The sequence below is a fragment of the Convolutriloba macropyga genome, chromosome 9 (assembly GCF_964194025.1).
Source record: "Convolutriloba macropyga chromosome 9, txConMacr16.3, whole genome shotgun sequence".
Classification (NCBI taxonomy): domain Eukaryota; kingdom Metazoa; phylum Xenacoelomorpha; order Acoela; family Convolutidae; genus Convolutriloba; species Convolutriloba macropyga.
The window spans coordinates 22,798,237-22,822,246 of NC_134476.1; the positions used below are offsets into that span (position 1 = coordinate 22,798,237).

The following is a 24,010-nucleotide window of genomic DNA, read 5'->3' on the forward strand; positions in this document are numbered from 1 at the left end:
GTTCTTTTTATAACCACTTAAATTTTTGATTAAAGACAAGTATATGTAGTCACAAAACTTTGGGACGTTTTTCAGTTGATTTTCATTGGTTTTCATTACTTCGAAATAAATTTAATTTTACTCTTTTGTTTTTTTTATAATTGTCACATAGCCTCAATATCGACTAATCCCACATCTTTTCTAGTGAAGTGCAAGCTATTTTGTTTTTTTTTCAGTTTCATCTTACACCATTTTGACTTTGTTATTAAATTTTGTTTTTTTTATATATGGACAAAAAAAGTTTCATGTAATTAATGTTTGCTGTTGCTGTTTGAGTTTGCTGTTCGTCTTGTCTCGCCTTCTTAATAATCGCAGATCTAATCAATGTAACACGTGTTTTTTTTACTTCATTGAGTTATTTGCCTTGGAGGCAACCTACTTGTTCATTCACATTTTTTTTTGAAAAACACTTATTTGGGGGTTTTGTATGTTCCTCATTTGGCAGACAATGATGCCAAAATTGTCGACGAGCGGGGTCCGAACTTGATGTGCGATTGCGCATTACTGAGCCTCTTTGTTTAAGTCAGCACTTCAGTTTTTGACTCTAATTGGTTGAAAACAGTTGACAAGGATTTGAGTGGAAAGGAAGAACATTTTTTTGAGCTTGTTCTCATCGGAAGTCAGCCATCGGTGCATAAAATGGTCTTTTTTCCTTGTGCCAACATTTGTTTCATATATGTTTTATTTTCATAATAATGTTTTTTGTTTCTATGATCTAGAACTCTCCTGTAGAATACTTATATCTATTTAAATTTTGCGGGTCCTTTACAGCCGCTTAAAATACACAGACCTGTTGAGACGTTCAATGGAAAATTGTGTTGTAATTTAATCAACAGTGTTTCTAATGACCTTTTATTTTAATCAATTGACAAGATTTCAAGGGTGTCTGCTCAGTTTGCAATAACTAAATGTCTTCTCTTTGTGCTTACTGTAGCCACTGCAAGACAATTAATAAATCGGTTCAGGGAAAATAATTTTCAGTGTTAACATCTTGTCGAAAAACCTCTTTTTAGGACCAGCTTCATAAATATCTGCTTTGAGCTGTTTTTTCGAGATTGTCGATTAACTGATATGTGCTACACACTTTTTTGAGCTTTTTTGTTTCTAATATTTATCCCTATTCTTAGAGTTTTTTTGTCATTTTAATTTTTTGTTGTTTTGGTTTAGTTTAATAGTTTTAGTTCAATTAAGTTTTGGTTTCAAAATTTGAGTCATAAAAAGATCTAAAATCGGGAGGATAAGTTGTATGTGTTTTATTGACGACTAGAAGAGAATTGTTGGTTTTAAAATCGGTGTCATTTATGTTGGCACTAAGCAAATTTAAATGCAACACGTAAAAAAAGTTCAATCTGATCATTAAACATCTAAGCAAAGAGAAATGATGGATTGTTTTTTGTAAAAATATAATCTGGGGAAAGAGAGAGAGAGAGAGAGAGAGAGAGAGAGAGAGAGAGAGAGAAAATAGGTATGTCTCCTTGTTTGCAAAGTGCTGAAGTTTGTATTGATTTTGCTTGGTGACTTTATCAAAACAGTTTTCTGTTCAGTTTGAGCTCCAGTTTTTTCAGCTCAAAAAGTTTTTCTGACAAAATTCAGAAAATAATTGTACGCTAAGGTGTTTTTTGGTGTGCTGGTACTTTCAGTGATCTTTTCAATTACGAAAAATCATTTTTTGTGATGTTTTTGTTTTTTTCTCATTTAGCACGAGCGGATCCAGGGCACGCATTTTGGAAAACTCAGTTTTTTAAAATTAACTGCTGAAATCTTTCCAATTTTATTGTAAGCCATAGACGCTGTTTTCTTCAAATAGGTTTCATCTTTGAAAAGGACAATCAAAACGCCAGCTGCTAGTCCAAATAATATTGAGGGTAAAATCAATAGTGTTTGAAAACGCATAGTCAGGTCACTCTTGTGGCGTTTGATCAAGATGACAAAACGAGCCCATAGAAACATATAGCAAGCAGCACATGCCAGAAGAAAGCACATGTCAAGAATGTACTGGAACGGAATAGGTACCAGTGTAAAAAGTAATGTGAATACAATTATGAACAACCCACCAATGAAGGAACCCAAAACGGTCACTCTCCCAATAAAAATACCCACAGTTAGTTTTTCTCGTTGTCTTTTGCAATGTAAGAATAATTCCATCGAATAAACAAAAGAATTTTTGTCAAACTTGCGCAATAGGATGGTAAGCACAAAGCATACAAACGTTGTGAGAAGGACCGACAAACTACTAACCAATTTTAGCCATAAAGGAGCGTCGTTTTTAGTATCAATGACGAGCGAATTTATTTTTGGGGCAACTGAACTGGTCAAGTTTTTGATTTTTGAACCAATATTGTATCGTGAGAACAATGGCGATCTTTCATTGACAAAAATCCAGGTGATATTTGGTTTAACTCTGCTCGATTTTATTTGGTAAGTGATATCTTCGCTTTGTAGACTTTTGCCAATGATTAGGGCCAAAGCTCCCGTAAGGTTAAACGACCGAGTTACCGATTCGGCTTCAGAGTCTGTGTCCGCGAATTGACTCAGAAACATTTCTTGAGCTACAACATAACCGCAATTTTTGTACAGCCAGCCACAATCCCAACAATTAAGAGGCGCCAGCGAGGATAAAGTTATAGCTGGAGTGACAAATGGCTTCTCACTGCCTAATTTATTTGAGTCCGGGATATAACATACATCACAAAACTTGATAACAACATGACTCTTGGTAGACTCAATCTTTGTCCTGCATACTCCCCAAGGAAATGTTAAAAAAGCTGGCAAGCGAATGAAATAAAACATCCATAGTCTTGTCAATAAACTCATGACCGCCCTTGATTGAAAACGAGGCATTGAAAATAAGGTATTCGAAGAAAAATGAGACATATTTCCATAAAATTTTTAATCAAGTTTGTTTGTCATCGTAACGACATCTACTGTTAGAAATTCACACTATTGAGCAAAAATGAAAGAAAAAATCAGATCGTTTCAATTTAACGAACTGAATCCTTCACTATATTTTTAGAGCATAAATTTTAGAGTGCAAAATATTCAATGCCTCGTTGTGTAAGGATGATTAACATGTAAGAATGTGCAATGTGCGGCTTTTCCCGTTAGATCCCCCAGCTTTGTGGGCATATAACGTTTAGCCCCAATCATGGTAATTATAGGTAATTATATCTTGATGGTTTTTTTTGGGGGGGGGGCAATAACGGGAAAGGCCCAGAATGTGTTAAAAAATTGTTGAATTGTTGCAAAAGTTTCGACAAGGCGAGGCAACGGAATGCAATTTATCCTCCCAGAAATTCGAAGTTCGTTTTTGTAAGTGACCTAATTAACCAATCAACTCTTAAGATATTTGTCAAATTTAACGTTCAAGAAATCCGATCACCCTTTAAACGTATGTCTTATCAAACTTTCTGATTGAAACTTGCAAATTCTCTCTATGAGATAAACACATTTAGATTTAAATCTGCCAAAACTGATGAAACCAAAGAAGTAAGTTATAGAGCAGCCTCTTATTAATAAATTGAGCAGCCTCAAGTTAAAGTTAAAAAAGTTAAACGTGAAGGAGAAAAAGCAATTTATCTGTTTTTAAAAGAAAGATTTGATCTAACTTAATTAAAAACTGACAGTTGATATCAAGAACTGAGCATTGTCATCTCCAATGACAAAATTGGTCTGTTACTTCAGGAGTTCAGTTTCCTCTCAAAAATTTCTGCCAATAATTTGCCACATTCTAAATGGCATTTTATTATTAGATAAAAAGGGTCGCTTTGTTCTTATATTCTTATATCTCAACAATTGTCTGGTTCTCAAATTGTTATAATCTTAACAATTTGAAACTAATATGAAGGTTTTGTTATATTCACCTACAATTTACAAGTTTCTATAAGTCCTGTAGCCATGTTCAGTTCAAAACTTCTAGGTTCTTACACGAAATGCTCGTCTTGTCTCGATACGATTAATAAAATTTCAGATTTTCTCTTTAATTTAGTAATTAACAATTAGATTTATTCACTTGATAAAAAATTAATTAATTCATTCATTAATAAGATAACGGTATGTAAAAAATTTGTTCAAAAATGACTTGTTTTGAAGAAGTATAGAAGCATCATCTTAATTTTTGACAATGTTATTTTTTATGAGGCCTCAGCATTCGAAACCATAAAACTATTTCACAAGTTTTTCAAGATTATTGGAAAAAAAGAATATGTTTTTTTAGACCTTGCAAGATAAAAAGTAAAATTGACAAATCTTGCAAGGAAAATTGATTAAACAAATTCCCTGCAAGTTCGTTCCAGTCGAGCTGAACTACAATCTTTCTTTTATTCGATATGTTTTTCTTTTCTATCAATAATTGTTAATTGTATGATAATACGTTAATAAGTTTAAATAATAAACAAAGAGACCGAAATGTCGCTTTTTGTAACAATCTCTTTCATTCAAATGGTCATATAACTCATGTTTTGTATCTTACAGTAATCACGCGCAGATCTTTAGTAAGTTTTAATCCACATTAAAAAAAGTTTGCAAAAAGTTAACCTCTCAAGATCTGACAAGATTTTTGAAGATAGTCTTGCAAAACGATGCATCGTCTTGATTGATTCCGAAAAACATCTCGCAAATTTTTGCAAAACTATTTTTTTAATCGACCATGGCCCACTTGTAAGTAGCGAATTGAAAAACACTCTGTTTTATTAACACTAAATTTCTGATACTAGATAACAAAATACATGTGCTATAAATAATTCATAATCCCTTTTAAAATTTGATTATTCGATTGAGGAAGCTTTTTGTTGAGCTACAGATAACAGCATTGTCCGGAAACAGAGTTTTTAGTTTCATTGTTGGAATTTATCGGTAGCCGTTGTGCAAGATACTCTACAATTTACGGAAAATTAGAGACAAACCAATTTGCAAACATAATAGTCTCTTTTTTTGTTTTAATAGTAATTCTTAACGGTCACCATATTTATGGATAGAGTTTGTTAGAGTTTTCCAGCCTAATCTACTTAATAAAAAGTTCCAATTAATTGGAAAGAAATTCTCCATTTGTGTCCCCCAGCTTAGTGGGTTCATATTTTTTGCACCTCTCGACGCAGGTGCTATATTTTGAACAAAATGAATTTTTGTAAAATGACACGTGCTCTCTTACTGGGGTCGCATAACTAACGAGAGACAAATGATATGGGCCGAATCTTTTGTGACATCAGATGCCATGCTTACCCCACCTCGACGTGCGTTGGAATATTTTCCCTTTATGCTCCCCCAGTTACAGAGCCTGTTTCAATACACAGTAAAAAATTTGGTAACAATATAGGACGTGCATTTGGGCATTTTTTGGGGGGGGGGGGAGGGAGCAAATAATATGCACCGACAAAGCTGAAGGGCGAAGGAGGTGAAAATGAAAAGTATCAATTCTTCTTTTTTAGCTTTTAGCTTTGACGTAAATGTAATCGAAATCAAATTTGAACAAACGTGCAACCAGATGATGTTTTAAAAAAACATTCTTCTTTTTGTGAAAAATGTACGGAGTTTTTAATGAAGCAACTTTACACTGAAGTTCCCTATATTTTTCCATTATCGCACAAGTATCTCCATTACTTAGGAAGGCAAGACCATAAGTGCACAAGAATAATACAGTAACTTTTATGCTTGAATACCGTTGGCGAAACAATGCATCATAAATTGGATCTTTTCCGTTTGTGCCCCCCAGCTTAGTGATCACACATTATTTGCACCCCAGAAGCACGTGCAAAATTTTTACATAATGATTTACCATGTATTGACACGTGCTCTGTAAATGGGGGGGGGGGGCATAACGTACTGGGTGGGGGGCACAAACGGAAAAGATTCCATAAATTGAGTTCCTATTTCGTAAAACTGTAGCATGCCAACTCATTTTTAACCTTCGGTATAAAAATCTAGGCTGTAGAGAAAAAAGTTGCTGAAAAAGTCTCTATTTAGTGCTCCCTTAAGATAACAAAAGTGAGATATCACATCAGAACTTAGCTTCTTTGTAGAAAGTATGTACAAAGTAGTTAAAAGAACAAACACGAAGTAATAAACGAAAAGCAAAAATTAAAAATTAGAGACCCAAGTGTAAATACCCTATTCGTTGGTCACTAAAATTTCGAGGCAGAGAGCTTAATTTGAACGAGTGAACTTAGATTGAAAGAAGTCAACGCGATTTTTTGGCCCAATCCTATTGCCTTAATTTAGGACGCTAGTTTAGGTTAAAAATTTAGACTTAGTTAGAAATCTATGATCTATTTGTTGGTGCCCCCCCAAGTTACAGATAACCTTCCATTATATACTACATCAATATGTAAAAATATGGCACGTGCGTCATGGGTGGGAAAAATTAAGCACCCACTAAGCTGGGGGGGGCACAAAGGTCCGATAAGTGCACTCAGAGTAACGCAATAAATAACAGAACAATGAGCAACGGTTTTGTTAAAAGAAAAAGAGGCGAATGAAAGCGGTATCTTTCCTGTTTGTGAACCCCCAGTTTAGTAGGTGCATGTTTTTTGCACCCCTCAAAAGCACGCGCCGTAATTTCACATAGTGATTTACTTCCTAATGACGCATGCTCTGTAACTGGGGGTTGCACAACGTACTGGGGGAACAATCGGAAGAGATGCGATATAGTATTTAATGGCACCGGCTCTGAAGCTAACGTATTGCTGTGGGCACAAACGGAAATAACCCCGAAGGCGGATACAGCTTCTCATTTTTTGCACCAGTTTGAACAAATTGGATTCTGTTTTTTGTCTGGAATTGGCCATCTTTTTCGTTAGTTTCCTCAAAAAAAGCCCTCTGAAGTTTCACAGAATTCAGAAAGTTTTATAAAAATAAAAATTAAAATACACTTTTTCTCCCTTTTTTTTGCTTGTGCCCCCAGTACGTTATAAGCCCAGAGCCACAGAGCACATGCTATTACATAAAAAAACTTTTTTCTAAAAATTTGGCACGTGCGCCAATGGATTTTCAAATAAAATGCAACAATTAAGCTGAGGGGTGTGGGAGGGGCAAAAGCGGAAAATATCAATCTTTAAAACAACGTTCTCCTTTTTGTGAAAAATAGACGGAGTTTTTAATGAAACAACCATACAACGAAGTTCTTTATGGTTTTCCTTGATTGCTCAAAAATCTCAATTTTTAGAAAGGCAAGACCAGTAGTGCATGAGATTAATACTGTAAAGTTTATGCTCGAAATGCATTGGCAAAACAATGCATCATAAATTGAGTTTCTACTTCGTAAAACTATAGGGTGCTAGCTCGTTTTTAGCTTTCAGTTTACAAATCTAGGCTGTAGAGAATAGAGTTGTTGAGAATTAGTCTCTATTCAGTGTGCCCTTAGGATAACAAAGATGAGATTAAATATCAAAAATTAGCCTCTTTGGGAAAAAATAGACAATGTGGTAAAAAAAACCAACACTTGATTGTACAAATGTGGTTGTAAGCAAAATCAAAATAATAAATGGAAAGCAATAAGTACAAACTAGAGGCCCAAGGGTAAAGGCTCTTTTTCATTGGTCACTAACGCTTTGAGGCAGAAAGCATAGTTTGAGGGATTGAGCTTAGTATGAAAGATGTAAAAAACTATTTCTTTGCCCTAAACTTATTGCCCTAATTTTGGACGCTAGTTTAGTGTAAAAAATAGAGTTAATAAGAAATGTAATTTTTGTTTGAGCCCCCCCCCCCCCACAGTACGTCATGCCCCCACTTACAGAGCAGCTCCCATTATAAAGTAAATCATTATGTAGAAAAAATTGGCACGTTCGCTTGGAGGGTGGGGTGCAAATAAAACGCAATTACTAAGCTGGGGGGCATAAAGGGAGAGGATTTGATTATTACATTTAATAGTAACATAGTAAATAACAGAACAATGCGCAACGGTTTTGTAATAATGAAAGGAGGCGAACAATGGCGGGATATTTCCCGTTTGTTAACCCCCAGTTTAGTAGGTGCATGTTTTTTGTATTCCCCAAAAGCACGTGCCATAATTTTACATAGTGATTTACTTCCTAATGACACGTGCTATGTAACTGGGCGTTGCACAACGTACTGGGAGAACATTAGGAAGAGATCCGATATAGTATTTAATGGCACAGGCTCTGCAGCTTAACGTATTGGGGGGCACAAACAGAAAAAACCCCGAAGGCGGATAGAGCACTTGATTTTTTTGCATCGTTTTCTACAACCAAATTGGATTCTGTTTGTTTTCTGGATTTGGTAATCCCTTTCGTTAATTTCCGCGAAAAGAAGCCCTTTCAATTTTAACAGAATTTTAAAAGTTGTCCGAAATTTTTATTCAATGACATCTTTTCGCATTTTTTCAGTTTGTGCCCCCAGCACGTTATGAGCCCCCAGTTACGGAGCACGTGCTATTACATAGTAAATGATTATGTGAAAATATGGCACGTACGTCTTAGGGTGCAAAAAAATCGCCCAAAAAGCGGCGGGGGGGGTGGCACAAAAGGAAAAGATCCAAATCTGTATGTAAGAATTTGGTACATACATGGTTAGTGCACAAGATTAATACTGTAAAGTTTATGCTCGAAAAGAGTTGGCAAAACAATGCATCATAAATTGGGTTCATATTTCGTAAAACTGTAGGGAGCTAACTCATTTTTAACGTTCAGTATAGTAATCCAGGCTTTAGATAAAAGAGTTCTCGAGAAATGTTCTCTATTTAGTGTACTCGCAAAATAATAATGAGGGATCTATTATGTTTTTGCCCCCCAGTTTTTTGTTCGACCCCTGTTACAAATTATATGTTGTTATATAGCAAGTTTCTACGTAAAAAATAGCACGTTAGCACGGGGTGGGGCAGAAACTGGAAAGATGCCAATTGGTTTTCAAGTGATTTTTTTCATGAGTCTTGGCAAATGTCATGGATCTTTTCCGTTTGTGCCCCTCCAGTACGTTATGCTCCCCCCGTTACAGAGCACGTTCCATTACATAGTAAATCACTATGTAAAAATATGACACGTGCATGTGGGGAGTTGGTGCAAATAAAATGCTCCCAATAAGCTGGCGGGGCATAAACGGAGAAGATCCAAGTTTCTGATTTTAGTATTTTTTTTGCAAGAAGGTGTCTTTTCAACGACATCTCTGCAATTCAGTAAATCATCAATTACATCTGGTTCTAATTTGGCCACCCTTTATGCTTCTTTTGCGTTGGGTCTTATTGGCGAGGTTAAAGAATAGATCCAAAATGAGATATGAAATCAAAAGTAAGCCTTTTTGGGAAAAAAAATCGTCGAAATGGTCATCAAAAACATACACTTGATTGTACAACTGTGGTTGTGTTCACAATCTAAGTAATAAATGACAAGATGTAAAAATATGGCACGTAAGTCGGGCAGCAGGGATGCAAATAATATACAAATAAGATCTGAAATCTAACTTTTGACACTTGAATCAATTGGCTATAAAAAAAATAAGCTGCTTCGCTATCGGTGGTAAAAGTTTGATTTAGCTGGACAGAATTTCAACTGCTTTATATTTTAAACTTTTTCACTGATTTGCAAAATTATGCTAATAACCTGAATTTGAAATGAAACTCTACACTTTCGTCCCCCTCAGAGTAAGATGTTGCTCTAACATATAGTTAGAGCACAGTTTCGCAGCTAATAAAAAGTTTATTTCAGCTGAGAAAGAGTTTTGCAAATTGTATCTAAGTTGATAAATTCGCTTGTAGGAAATCAATTTACACGTTTTGTTGATTTTTTCAAAGTCGTTTGTACACTTGTTCAACCTAAACTATTTGCTAAACTATAAGCTACGATGTGTACAATTAGAGGAAATTACCGAGCAAACTTCTTAAAAATACTCCTTAAATTCCCTATGACAAGCCTCTTTTGATCATTTGTGAGAACCTCAGTTACAACTTGAAAAATTTTTTGTGTCCTTTGAAACAATTGTATACAAAATTTACATTTATGCTGGAACAGCTGATATATTGCTTATTGTGGACTATTACAAGTATAGATGTTCTGCTCAAAGAGAAAGAGAGCTAGGTAAACTCTGGTGATCAAAGAATTCAAAATTTGACACAATAACACAATAATATAACTCTAGTATTTAATTTTGTGTTATTGTGTCGAAACGAATTAACACATGACCGTTGTCTGAAATCTAGTTCATCCTCGCGTTGAAGCGCTTATGGCGCTGAGGTCTAATTTCCTTTGATTCCCCGGTACTATCTTCTAACATATAACAAATTTTGACAACGGATTGATTCTGAGGACTTATATAATAAATTATAATCAACTCTTGCTCGATTGAAAACTTGGATAACTTTCTATATCAAAATAATTTGTTAGCGCTCAAAGAACAGTACAAAACATTAATACAGTGGGATGAAGATTCTTTGAAGTCAGAATATCTTTTTCTGCCACTCTTTTATTATCGCTAACTGTTTATATAAAAAGAGTGGCGAGAAAAGGCAGTCTAATCAGTTTCAGTGCAATTAGATCATTTAGTTGTTGCAATCGCAACGAGAGTACTCCAGAATAATTATTGCCCTCTCAAAATTATTAAACATATCGGGTTTACCACAGAGTATGATAACTCATCGATAGCGATAAATAAATAAGGGATCTTCTGTTTTGGCCCCCCAGCTTAATGCGCTTATATCTTTCACACCCCCACGCGCACGTGCTGTTTTTTAAACAAAAAAGTACTCTACAACAACATTTATTTCTTGGGGGCTTAAAAATACATACTGGGGACCAAAACAGAATAGATCCAAATATGTGTTAAAATTTTTTAGTCTACCATGCAGATTATAACTCTATTACAACAGCAAGTATATCCGATGGTATTTTGATTATATTGCATTCTTTTAACGATATTAGTACTTTAGTTAAGACTTTTTTTGATAGATAGGGGACTTCAAAATGTTTTCAAAATAAAGGGGCAAAAAATTTTTGGACCTTTTTCGTTTAATCCTTCGAGTACGTTATGCACCCCCAGTTACAAAAGACGTGTTCCTACACAGTAAATCAGTTCACACAAATATTGCACGTGTGTCTGGTTCTGTAACCAACATGCAGCCAATAAGCTGAGAGCACAAAAGGAAAAGATTCAAAGTTTCTTGGTTTGGTTTGGTTATATAAATTAGCAGACTGTCAATCTTGTTCCGAGAAAAATTAAAAGAAACAAATCAAATCTAGGAAATTGATAAACACGCACTAAGATTTTTGCGGTACAAAAACAACGTCGCAACACTATACAAATACAAGGGACTCACATTTGATGCAACCTGCTTGCTGTCTTTTGCTATCTGTATACTTAAAATATGTGCCACTGATAATCACCAGTTATCACAGGAAACCAGCCAATCAATTTAAATTAACCTCTACACGGACGACATATTATTACAGACTTTCAACACAAGAGAAGGAGCATTCGAACAGACAACATGCATCAAAGATACACTGAAAAGGAGGATTAAACTTAACGAAGCATTAATTTTTCAGCATTGATTCGAGTTTTCCTTCAATTGACAAAGCTGAAGGCAATAAAGCATTGACACAACGAAATCTGGGACAAACCTGGGTTGTCAAAAACGACACCTTCAACTTTAGTAAAACCAATTAGGACATCAAAATTGAAATAATGTAACAAAGTTAACTCTTGTCAATAGCAGTTTCGCTTTTCGATCAAATGAGGATGATAACGTCACTTTCAAGACAAGTTCGAAGCCTTCTTCAAGCCGTCATTAAACAAGGCGAAAGCAGAAGACCAAGAATTATTAGCCAAAGTTCATATTGACCTGCAGAATTGGATTCACGAATTCAACAGCCTGCCATATATTACAACAAATAATGCCTTGTAGCAAGACCAACGTCAGCAGCTTCATGTCTTTGCAGATGCTTCAACTAAAGGATTAACAACAACTGGAAAAAATGTGATTGTGAAATGAAATATGTCGTGAGCAAATCCCGACCGAGTATCTCCCTTAAAGCAAACAAGCACATCTGAACTTGAATTAGAGCAGCCACAAAAGGAGCCGAACTTGCCAGTTTGGTAGTCGCAGAAATGGCATTATCAATTCAGATCACTTCTGGACGGATAGTACTACAACATTAGGAGTCAAACAACAATAAAAGGTTTTCGTAGCTAACAAAATTTGGGAACCTTCTAAAGCAGAGGAGTGAAAATATGCACCCCGAAAATTCAACACCGGACCATGGAACAAGAGCTTTGAAACCATCAGATCTGAATTATGAGGCTCCAAGGAATAGAATTTCTTTTACGACTCCCTGATGACAGGAGCCCCGATTAAACAGAACCTTTAGCAACTATCAATTCTATATTACCTATATCTATGAATCCAGCCGAAGAGCCAAGGAAATTTTCAACTTTGTAACGACTGCTCAGTAGGACGGCCACCGTATACAAAACAACAGACCTCTTGCCAAACAGAAAAAATTCTTAACAGCCAGTGTGAAGCTCAAGATTACCTGATAAAAGTTTCACAACAAACAGTTTTAGAAAAACAATCAATAGAATAAAAACAGGAAAACAAAAAGAACCAAGTGACGCAGTTTTTCAATTGAAATAGTTTTTTGATGAAAAGGGAGTTTTGCAGTCCAAAGGATGGCTGAGACATATATCTAGGACCCAAAAACACCCCCTTGATGCTTGTCATCGCAGACCATTTCACTTAGTTAACTGTTCAAACCGCTCACACCAACAGCTGTCAACACATGGGAACGGAGTTTGTCAGAGAGCACCTTCAACAGAAGCTCTTAGGAAATGGTCTCCAAAGATTCTTAAGACAACAGCCGGACTTGTTTCAAATGCCGCCGATGAGGAGCTCAGAATATTACACCAATGATGTCTGATCTTCAACATTTTTGCTTTGATGACGCTGAAAAACAGTAATCATTCATAAACGCAGGAGTAGTTTACTTTGGTCACTTCTAAAATGAGGATAATACTAGCAAATTTGAACATCAAAACATCTGCAATTTCACGTATTTTTTAAACGTGCAGTGCACTTGAAAGCTTGCCATAGCCTAGACATCGACGGTTGTTTTACTTAAAATTAGACGATCCGTACCAAGGAGAGGAAACTCAGAAATAATAATATCCGAAAATATGAAAAAATTAGAGCATTAAAAAGGTCATGAACTTGGATAATATCAGCATTCACAATTCCTATATTGCTCAACAATTATTTCGTAGATTTTGACAAAAATCCATTTAGCTGTTAAATTCCAAGCCAACGCAACATATTGAATTACATCTCAGAACAACATCAGTTGCCAAATTCATCAAAAAGATCCTTTCAAAACTATTAATTTTTAGCGTACAAGATTTACTGACAAACAATGCAGCTTACAATGCAAAGAGATGGGCAACAAGTAGAAAAAAGGCTATAAGTCACAAACTGAAAGTATTATAAGTTTCATTTTAGCACCAGTTTATTCAGTTTCAGCCCTAAAATTAAAGCTCGCCCTCGTCTTCTCTCGGAACGTTGAAACTCAAGTTTCAATTTCTCATGGTTTCTTTATTTGTCTTATCTTGCATGATTTGATTTCTAACTTTGGCTCATATGTTTTAAGGTAGTCTACCTCTGAAAACAAAGTATGTGATTGCACGATTGCGAAAACAATTTTTTAGCTAGTTGGTCAACAAGCCACTCAGCGTGAGCATAAATTTAATGCTGATTCCCCGGTTTTCTTTACTAGTGCTTCAGCCATTTCCACCTTTTCTCTTATATCCTTTTTCTAATCCAGAACTATGTCTCTATTTGCAATTTTAATCTAAACTTAGGTCCCTTTTCCCATTTTTTTTCCACAACTACGGCATCAGTTTGACTGTGCCATAGAACCGGTGAGCAAGCTAGTTTACCATACATCAAGACAGTTTGCCTCCAGATCTAACGTCAAGATATTTTACCAAGATACTTTACAAGATAGTTTAATATAATTTTAAATCTCTCTTATAATGCTCTTAGTTATTTACAATTGAATAATATCCATGCCATTATCTATCAATTTCTTTGAAATATTGTAATGATACCTCTAGAAATTCTTGAAGAACAAAAATAACAACTATTTCCTGCTAAACAATGTGTACATGCACCCCTCTTTTTCTGGAAAAGTGTTATAGTTTTTAAGGTGTGTTAAAGTTTTATTAAGGCTTTACATTTATTGCTTTAGTATTTTTCGAGTTGGTTTTATCGTCATTATTATTATTGGTTTTCCAAATGTTTTGGGTCTTCGACCATGTTACATCCTTGGCTTAACCCTTTTATTGTTTTTGGCTTTACCACAACAGTCATTCTTATCACAAACACCACTGAGTAGTTTATGACGACATTTAAAATTATTATTTTGTCTCCATGGCTTAATGCGTAATTACTAATGAGATTGAAATATCCCTCACATTTGATATCATTTTCTAAAAACTTAAAACCCATCATTGCTTTGTATTCAGCCAAATTCTTCATTAATTATGAGGTCTGATCATTACAGTTCATGCAATAATTTAAAAATTTTTGCCTGCTTTATTAAAATCAGTATAACGGTATATGTTCTACCTAAAATTTGTTCTCCTTCTCCGGCTACATTATCTACAAATTATTCAACAAGACCATCACAAAAGTTTTTATTGTTGTTTTAATTTTCATTGATAGATTCTAGACCAAATTTATTTCAGACTTTTGTCACTTCGAAGCCCACTCAAGTTATTAACCGCTTCGCTGAACTTTATCACTATCATTATCATTAACCTTATTGTAACCATTATCATTATCATTAACATTATCATTATCGCTATCATCATTATCCTTACCTTTATCATTATCATTATCATTATCGCTATCATTATCCTTATCATTATCATTATCATTATCATTATCATTATCATTATCATTATCATTATCATTATCATTATCATTATCATTATCATTATCATTATCATTATCATTATCATTATCATTATCATTATCATTATCATTATCATTATCATTATCATTATCATTATCATTATCATTATCATTATCATTATCATTATCATTATTATTATTATTATCATTATCATTATCAATTTCATTATCATTTTCGTTATCATGATCATGATCATGATCATTATCATTATCATTGTCATTATCATTATCATTATCCTTATCATTATCATTATCATTATCATTATCATTATCCTTATCATTATCATTATCATTATCATCATCATTATCATTGTCATCATCCTTCCCTTATCATTTTTCCTGTCAGCACAAAAACCATAACTTCTAACGCTATTAATGACTGTATTAGTTCTATTTATTATGCCGCTTGCAGTAAAAACTACAAGAGCAGCTGTTCTTTTATCATACTATCTGAAGACTAATTAATTATTGTTAATAAACCACTAACTGTGCCAGCAAAATTTGATAACCAGGTCAACCATCTAGCTCTAATAAGTTTTTTTGCTTAAGCATCTATGCTCAAGACATTTACCGACATAGAACATTTGATTATTTTTGTCAATAAAGTTTCTACCACAATTTTTTTTCAAATTTAGTTTTAGTTATTGTATTATTCGTTCTGTATCAATATCTTATATTTCTAAATTCAATCTATGAGCCTCCATTTCTATTGAACTACTCGTTGAGTCATTTAATGTAATTCTCTCTCTCTCTCTATCAATCAAAATAAATGGTTCATCTTTTTTTTCATATTAGAATATAACATAAAGAGACTTTTCTGCAATTCCTGATGGACAGTTGTAATAGTTAATGTTTAGGTCGCCAACTGTTTCATAGAAATTTTTAAATAGATCAGATCCATTACAAGTTATCATATAAACATTATTCAATTTTGCTCTTGCCATATTATCTATTTGGGTCGCTTTACAGCACATTACTACCATTTCAAAAAAAATGTTGTCTACCTTTTGTGAAGTCATATTATATTTTTTTCGTGTCTAATTTATCGCCCATATCATCATGTACAATTTCGAACTTTGCGAATCCAGTATTGCGTTTTATATGCTCGGTGATCTGTTCAATGTTACACATAGTATAAACTTCCTTTTCATCTCAACAGACTATATTTAAAGCCATGTCTTCATCTTTTTCAGATAACTTTATATACTGTCTAACAAAATGTTTTATCAGCTTCTAAAACATCATAAACAATGGTGTGTATTGGGTAGTTTTCGTTTTAATTTTTACAAAACTTTCTATCCTTTTATCCTTCAAAACTATCGGCCAGTTTTGTATATTTACTCGGTATGGAGACATATATGATAAATCATGAATTATATATTAAAAGAATATTAGAAAAAATGTTTTCCTTTTTATATATCTAAAAAGATTATTCTTAAATTTAAAGAACTCATTAAATAATTAAAAATGGCAAAAAATCCATAAACAATATTGAAATAGAGAAAATAGGTAGAGATATTATTATAATTCCAGTTGAAGCAGTAATGCGACAGCAGACACTTAAAATTTAATTGTGTTGAGCATTATATTATTATCAATTCACGCCCTACTGATGATAATAATTGCTTTTCAGTTCAAAGAAAGAGAGAACACTAACCCTGATCACTTTGATTGTTTTGAAGTAGAAACATCTTCAAAATTTTCACAAAAAACGTTAATCTTGGATCTGATGAAAGAATACAAGATTATGATGAATCTTATTGCGTTGCACTTTGTTTATATATGATATATCGTATTGATTATGGATTTAAAATTACGAGTGTGCTTAGTATTCCATTTAATAAAAGTAAAAGTCCTGGGATATATGATGAAATTCATTGTTTCTATTGTAATAATGGTGAAAATTCGACGAAGTCCCGTAGTGATAGTATTGATAGTAGTAATGGTAAAACCATGGTCTTTGGTGAACCATGGACAAAATGCCATAGATATGATAATGGTAATGGTCAAAAACAGAATCTAAAGAGAAATATGGACGAAGTCCCGTAGTAATGCTAATGATAATGGTAATGGTAATTGTTTTGATAAGGGTAATGGTTATGGTAATTGTTATGGTAATGGTAAAAGTGATGATAATCAAGGAACCTGCTTCGCAGATGTTAATTGTGATGGTAATGGTCATAGCGATGTTAATGTACTTAGTAACGGTTTTAGTAATGGTAGTATCTGTAATAATGATAAACAATATTGAAATAGAGAAAATAGGTAGAGATATTATTATAATTCCAGTTGAAGCAGTAATGCGAAAGCAGACACTTAAAATTTAATTGTCTTGAGCATTATATTATTATCAATTCACGCCCCACTGATGATAATAATTGCTTTTCAGTTCAAAAAAAGAGAGAACACTAACCCTGATTACTTTGATTGTTTTGAAGTAGAAACATCACCAAAATTTTTCACAAAAAACGTTAATCTTGGATCTGATGAAAGAATACAAGATTATGATGAATCTTATTGCATTGCATTTTGTTTATATATGATATATAGTATTGATTATGGATTTAAAATTGCGAGTGCACTTAGTATTCCATTCAATAAAAGTAAAAGTCCTTGGATATATGATTAATTTCTTTATTTCTATTGTAATAATGGTGAAAATTGGACGAAGTCCCGTAGTAATAGTATTGATAGTAGTAATGGTAAAGCCATGGTCTTTGGTGAACCATGGACAAAACCCCGTAGATATGATAATGGTAATGGTCAAAAACAGAATCTAAAGAGAAATATGGACGAAGTCCCGTAGTAATGCTAATGATAATGGTAATGGTAATTATAATGGTAATGGTAAAAGTGATGGTAATCAAGGAACCTGCTTCGCAGATGTTAATTGTGATGGTAATGGTCATAGCGATGTTAATGTGCTTAGTAACGGTATTAGTAATGGTAGTATCAGTAATAATGATATTAAAAATGGTAAGGCCGACATTTATGATGAAATATGGACAAAGTCCCATAGTAAGGGTAATGATGAAGCCATTATTATTAGTAATGCAATTGGTATTAGTGATGATTTTGGTCATTTTAATTCTATTCATAATATAGATCTATAATAAGCTTAAACATATGTAGACAAGATTGATGATGCAAATTTTCCAGAAAACTTTAGATGTAAAAAAGCAAGAACTTAAGATAAAAAGTTCTGTTTCAAAGCAATTTTTACTTTGATAATTTAAGTTTGATTGGTTCTACTGCTGATCAGCATGAAGATATTGGCAGCAATATTGATAAAGCACATATTGAGTTCTCTAAAGATATAAAAGGTTTTAACTTACACTGACCAATTGAAGAGTTAAAAAATTTATGATGTTTGATTATTTGAATGCCAAAGAACAAAATAATAATCAGTACTTTTGTAGGGGTAGACTCAAAAACTGTGATTTGGTTTTTCTCAATCAAAATTTTTTTCATCAGATGGACAAAATGTCAATTAAAATTGTAATATATTGATAATATTTGAATAGAGAAGTAATGTTCAACCAACCCATGGAGATTTTTTTTGAGGATCAGGAAATTTGGTATAGGGATTTTGTTAAAATATGTAACAATTATGGAAAGAGCCCTATAATCACATTGTTATTGATAGATTCAAAATGCAAAGTAATAATGGTAAACTAAGAATTGACTGGGATAGGAAAGATTTATAGTTTAGTTTTATCTTTAGCAAAGTCTTTTCTCTAGCTTAATCTTATCTTTAGATTTGTTCCTAGTCATGTCTTTAGTGTTGTCTTTAGTCTAAGACTATGAATAATTCTAAGGCAATGACTCAGTCTTTGACTGGGTGTGTGACTAGGTCTTTAGTCTTGTCTCTAGTCTTGTCTTTAGACTAAAGGTAAAGTAAAATTTCATACTTCACCAGTAAAGTAAATTGGTCTGCCTTGCTCTTCTCTAACATGAAACTCAAAATTTTTGCTTCTTTCATTTGTAAATTTTTGATATCATATATAAAGAGGTATAATGCTTTTCATATTTCTAAGTTTTTCTGGAAGATTTGAAGTGTATAGTACGTCCGTAGCAATACAATTAACTCTAACGTCAGATATTACTTTACAGTGAAAATTATTAGTATTAAAACATATAATGTCAAAACTTTTGGAGATATGTACTTACCTGGTTTATCTATTTTTTTTGCAAATCCTATTAATTATCCTATTAGTGTCAGACTAATTACACCTTGTTTTATTTCCATCTTATTTTTCATTGGATTCTTATCTGGCTCTATTATAACATTAACGCCAATTGCTTCTTTTATGATGTCTGCTCTTTCAAAAATTTCGTATGCATCAGGTGTTATTTTCATGTTTAGAACAACATCATGTGATCCATCAGCGGATGAAATTAAAATGAACGATATATATTGAATCTCTACTCTATATGCAAATTTCTCATTCTTTTTTCTTTACATTAACCACTGCTAGATCATGATACTCTAATTCACCCGATCTTTGCTGTATTAAGTATTGGCCCGCTAAAGTTAAATTGGTCTGATGGTTCCACCATTCTAAAGTTAAAAGTATGCTCTTCTTCACTTTCATTTAGGGCTTTACGTATCTTTTGTTGTTTATACAGAATTAAGATGTCAATCAATTTTTTACCTATAAAAATGAACTTCAAAATAGAAAATAACTATATGTAACCTAATGAGACAACAGCAAGTTTTTAAGTTATAAACCAAATAATTTAGCAAATTTTAGAACAGTTAAAAATAAAATTATTTTAATATTTGGAGAAAAGGATCAGTGACGTTTTCGTTATTCTTACTTAGAGTTTATGGTTGTAGAAAAGGCTGATGCAGTAAAAACTAATAAACCAATGTTAGATATTAAAACTACGGTGTTTCAGCACTATTTAGTTCCCTTAGGCTTGAAGCTATTAATGGGAATTCAGTTGAATATAGAGATCACTGGCATCCCAACCTACTAGTGAATAAACAACTAACTAGTACTGACAACGAATAGTAACGTGGTTTTGCTAGATCTCAAAATGAAAGAGATAGTCATTTAAAAAATGATCATTCAGTGGTCACGCAAATATTTCAAATGTATGTCGTAATTGAAAGGAGATATCTATTTTGATTTTTAATTGATTGAAAGAAAAAATTTTGTGTGGTATAGATACTAAGTTCATGCTAAAGAGAAATAATAACGACAGAGCAAAATTTAGAGTTAATCCTGGGGCTGGTGCGGTAGCTAAGGATTGTAAAGCAGAGTTTTAGGATATAACTTGGTGTGTGCCTTGTATTGATCTCAGTAATGGAAAAAACTAATTGTGCAGAAAGGACTAAGTAAAAAGAAAAATATCGATTTGAGTTTTGGTGAAAGAACGACATTTTTTTTTGATTTAGATCTTAAAAGAGGATTCAAAATACCTCAACAAATTACTTTGACTTTTAAAAATAATAACGTTAAAGTGAAATTAAAGATGCGAGTAGGCTCAATGAAATTGATTTTACTGAATAATTTTGCAACATTGCTAGTGTGTTCTATTCTGAATATAGAATGAAGAAAGATCACGATACTATTTACTATAAAGCAACCTGTAATTTTTAATTTTAATCGAAATTATAATGGATTACTGAATAGTATTAAACAAATATAAAACACATAACACTTGTATATTTTTAAATATTACACTTTAAAAATTTGTTATAGTACTTGTATATTTGTCAGGGATATCAAAGAGATCAAATCGGAAATCACACAAACTGAATTTAAATTGGTCCATACTGGTGCTGATATTGTATGGCATGCATGAGTTTTAACTAGAAAGACTATTAGTGATGTTGGCAAGGATTGATATAGTCTCCTAGAGACATGACTTTAGGTGCCTTGTGTAATAGTTACAATTAAGGATATTGTTATGGTTATTTTTAAGGTTCAAGTCAAAACTAATGCTCATAGTTATTAATATAGTTATGGTTATGGTTACTGTAATAGTTAGTATTATGGCTAATGCTCTAGTTGAAAAATGGCTAATGATCTAGCTATTTTAACGGTTAATACTCTAGTTGTAGTTATGGTTAATTTTTTGACCAATGATCTATTTATAGTTTTGAAGAAACAGGGCCGGAGTTCCATAGGCTTTAATTATTGTTCAACGTAACAAATCCTATAGAAAAATAAATAACTAATTTCTCGCTACTTGCAGTAGACAGATTTCACCTTCAGCTTCAGGCATAGGGTTATTCTTAGGCTTTGGTTTAACAGCAATAAAAGAAGTGCTATACATAACCTTAATCTTTAATATAGAAATACGAGTCAAATCCAAAAATTCAAAACTAATTCTTATTGTGTTGGTGGTAGACACCATTTGGTTACAAATAACATCCGTTGAGCTCTTCGTTAAAGGTTCTAAAATTTTAGCTGGTAGTTGTACCATTTGTAAAAGCTGGTAGAGCAATAGGACTCTTTGGAAAGAAGGCTCCTGATAATGCAGTAGGAGCTTGAGAGATAGCGAAAAGTAAGAAGCAGAGCTGCTACCATTTACCCGTGAGCTGCAATTGCAGCTACACCTGATTTAATTGAATTTGCAACAACAGGAGAAGGCTTAAAAGTAGTACAAAAAAAGGCTTTATATTAAGGAACAAATAGACATTTTATTAAACTCTAGCTTTAGCTTTAACTTCAACACTATTTTTAGCTTTAGTATTAGCTTCAGACTTAGCTTTAACTTTAATTTTAACTTTCACGCTGAACATAATTATAACGATGGGTTTTGGTTTTAGCCTTATTTTTAGCACTAATTATGCCTATGATTTTTACATCAACTATAAAAAAAACTATAATTTTTACCTTCTCAAATATAATCTTATTATCGTTAAAAATGCTACTAATACTAAACACTAGTTAGAAAACATTACTTTAGTTTAAAATAATTATTAACTTTACTTTCTCATCAGCGGAGTTGCCGCTTTGGTGGATCTTCTTTGTAGCTAATTTTTGTAAGATAGATATTGAGGATATAACTTGCTGTGTGCCTGTATTGATTTCAGTAATGACAAAACAATAATTGCACAGAAAACATAAAGTATACAGAATAATATCAATTTTAGTGTTAGTGAAAGAAAAACATTTTATATGAAGGTGCCACATGCCATGATCATTTTGTTTGATTTTGATCTAACAAGTGATTCTGAAACACCTCAATAAATCACTTTTTTTTGAAAACAATAATGTTAATGTAAAACTAAAGATGCGAGTAGACTCAATGAAATTGACGTTACTGAATGTTTCTGTAACATAGGTAGTTTGTCCTATTCTGATGATAGAATGATGAATAATTACGGTACTTGTGATTATAGTGCAACATATAAATAAATTTTTAATTTCAGTAGAAACTATAATTGATTCCTGAATAAAATTAAACAAAAAATAAATCAGAGAACCCTAAAAAATGGTTATAGTAATTGTATATTTTATACTAGATATCAAAGAGACCAAAATGGAGCTCAAGCAACAAAACCTAAATTTGCATTTGTTCGTACTGGGACTGATATTGTATGGCATGCATGAGTTTTAACTAGAAGAACTATACGTGTCTATAGTGATGTTAGCAAGGGCTGATATAGTCTCCTAAAGACATGACAGTAGATCCTTTGTGTCTTAGTTACAATTATGGCTATGGTTATGGTTATTGTTTTTGTATTAAAATCAAAGCTAATGGTCATGGTTTTGGTAATCGTTATAAATATGGTTATACTTAATGTAATAGCTGATAATATGAATAATGTTCTAGTTATCAATATGGCTAACGCTCTAGTTATATTTACGGTTAATAATCTAGTTCTAGTTATGGTTAAGGTTTTGGTTAATGCTCTAGTTATAGTTATGATGAAACAGGGCCGGTGTTTAATAGTCATTACTTTTTGTTTATTTTAACAAATTCATTAGCATAAAATATAACTGATTTCTTTTTAATAGCTTTAGACAGATTTTTACCTTCAAATTTAGGCACACGTTTAAACTTAAGCTTTGGTTTAACAACAACAAAAGGATTATACTTACACTACCATAATTTTTTAGACAGAAAAACGAGTCAATTCCCACAATTCAAAACTATTTCATATTGTGATGGTGGTAGACATTCCTCGAGTACAAATAACATTCGTTGAGCTCTTTCTTCAAAAGGTACTAAAATTGTAGTTCGCAGTGGTACCAATTTTATAAGCTGAGGGATTAATAGACTTCTTTCAGAGTGTTGGTGGAGCTATAGTTAATTTTGGAAAGAGGGTTCCTATAATGCAGTAAGAGCTGAGCAAAACCAATGACAATAACTATAACTTTTTCAGTCTCAACTTTAGCTATAACTATGGCTGTGACTCTAACATTAACTGTAAATAAAATATAATTTTTACCTTCCCAAGTTAAACCTGATATTGTTTTCACTACATTTGCTATCAAAACTAAGCGCTAGTAATTTTAGTTTCACAAGATTTTAACGTTACTTTCGCATCCACGGAGTTGCTTCCTGAGTTGATCTTCTTACAATCCTCATATTGTTTAACTAACTCTTTGTCTTCATCATTATATATCTCATTACCTTTTATTGACTCTAAGTAAAGCTTATCAATTTAATCGCTAAGTTCTCTTTTTTAAACAAAAAACTGCGAACATTTCTTGATTTTATTTCTTGGTTTAGTATTAATTGCTTTTGATATACACATATAGTAGCCGTAGCAAAAGCTGCTGGTACAGGACAAAGTATCGCTATATCAATTCATATATTTGATGTTGTTGTTGCTGTTGCTGCTATAGATGATAATGTCAGTACAGTTTCCTCAGCAATATAAAAAAGTTTTTTTTACTCAACTTTTTTTATGATTTAAGGTAACAATTTCTCAATAATTTAAATTATTTTATAATTTTAATACTGTTGTTAAATTTAATTATAGCTAATATTTTATCATTTATGTATTGCTCGCTACTATTAAACGGGTTGGGTAAAGTAAAGATGTTTTAGGCGTTGCTTCATATATGGACTTCGTCATCTGCGAGTTAGTTTCCCAGA

The 24,010-nt window shown here is 32.8% G+C and overlaps 1 protein-coding gene and 1 long non-coding RNA gene across 3 annotated transcripts in view; both read right to left on the reverse strand.

Annotated features, from left to right (window-relative positions):
- LOC142345669 (uncharacterized) overlaps positions 1-24,010 on the reverse strand; it is a 710,383-nt gene that overhangs the window by 240,072 nt on the left and 446,301 nt on the right. The gene's annotated exons all lie outside the window — the stretch shown is intronic.
- Positions 1,812-5,487, reverse strand: LOC142346319 (uncharacterized). The gene is made up of 3 exons (XR_012759385.1): positions 5,409-5,487; positions 3,086-3,131; positions 1,812-2,860 (listed from the first exon to the last, which is right to left on the reverse strand). It is a non-coding gene; the product is annotated as an uncharacterized LOC142346319 (long non-coding RNA).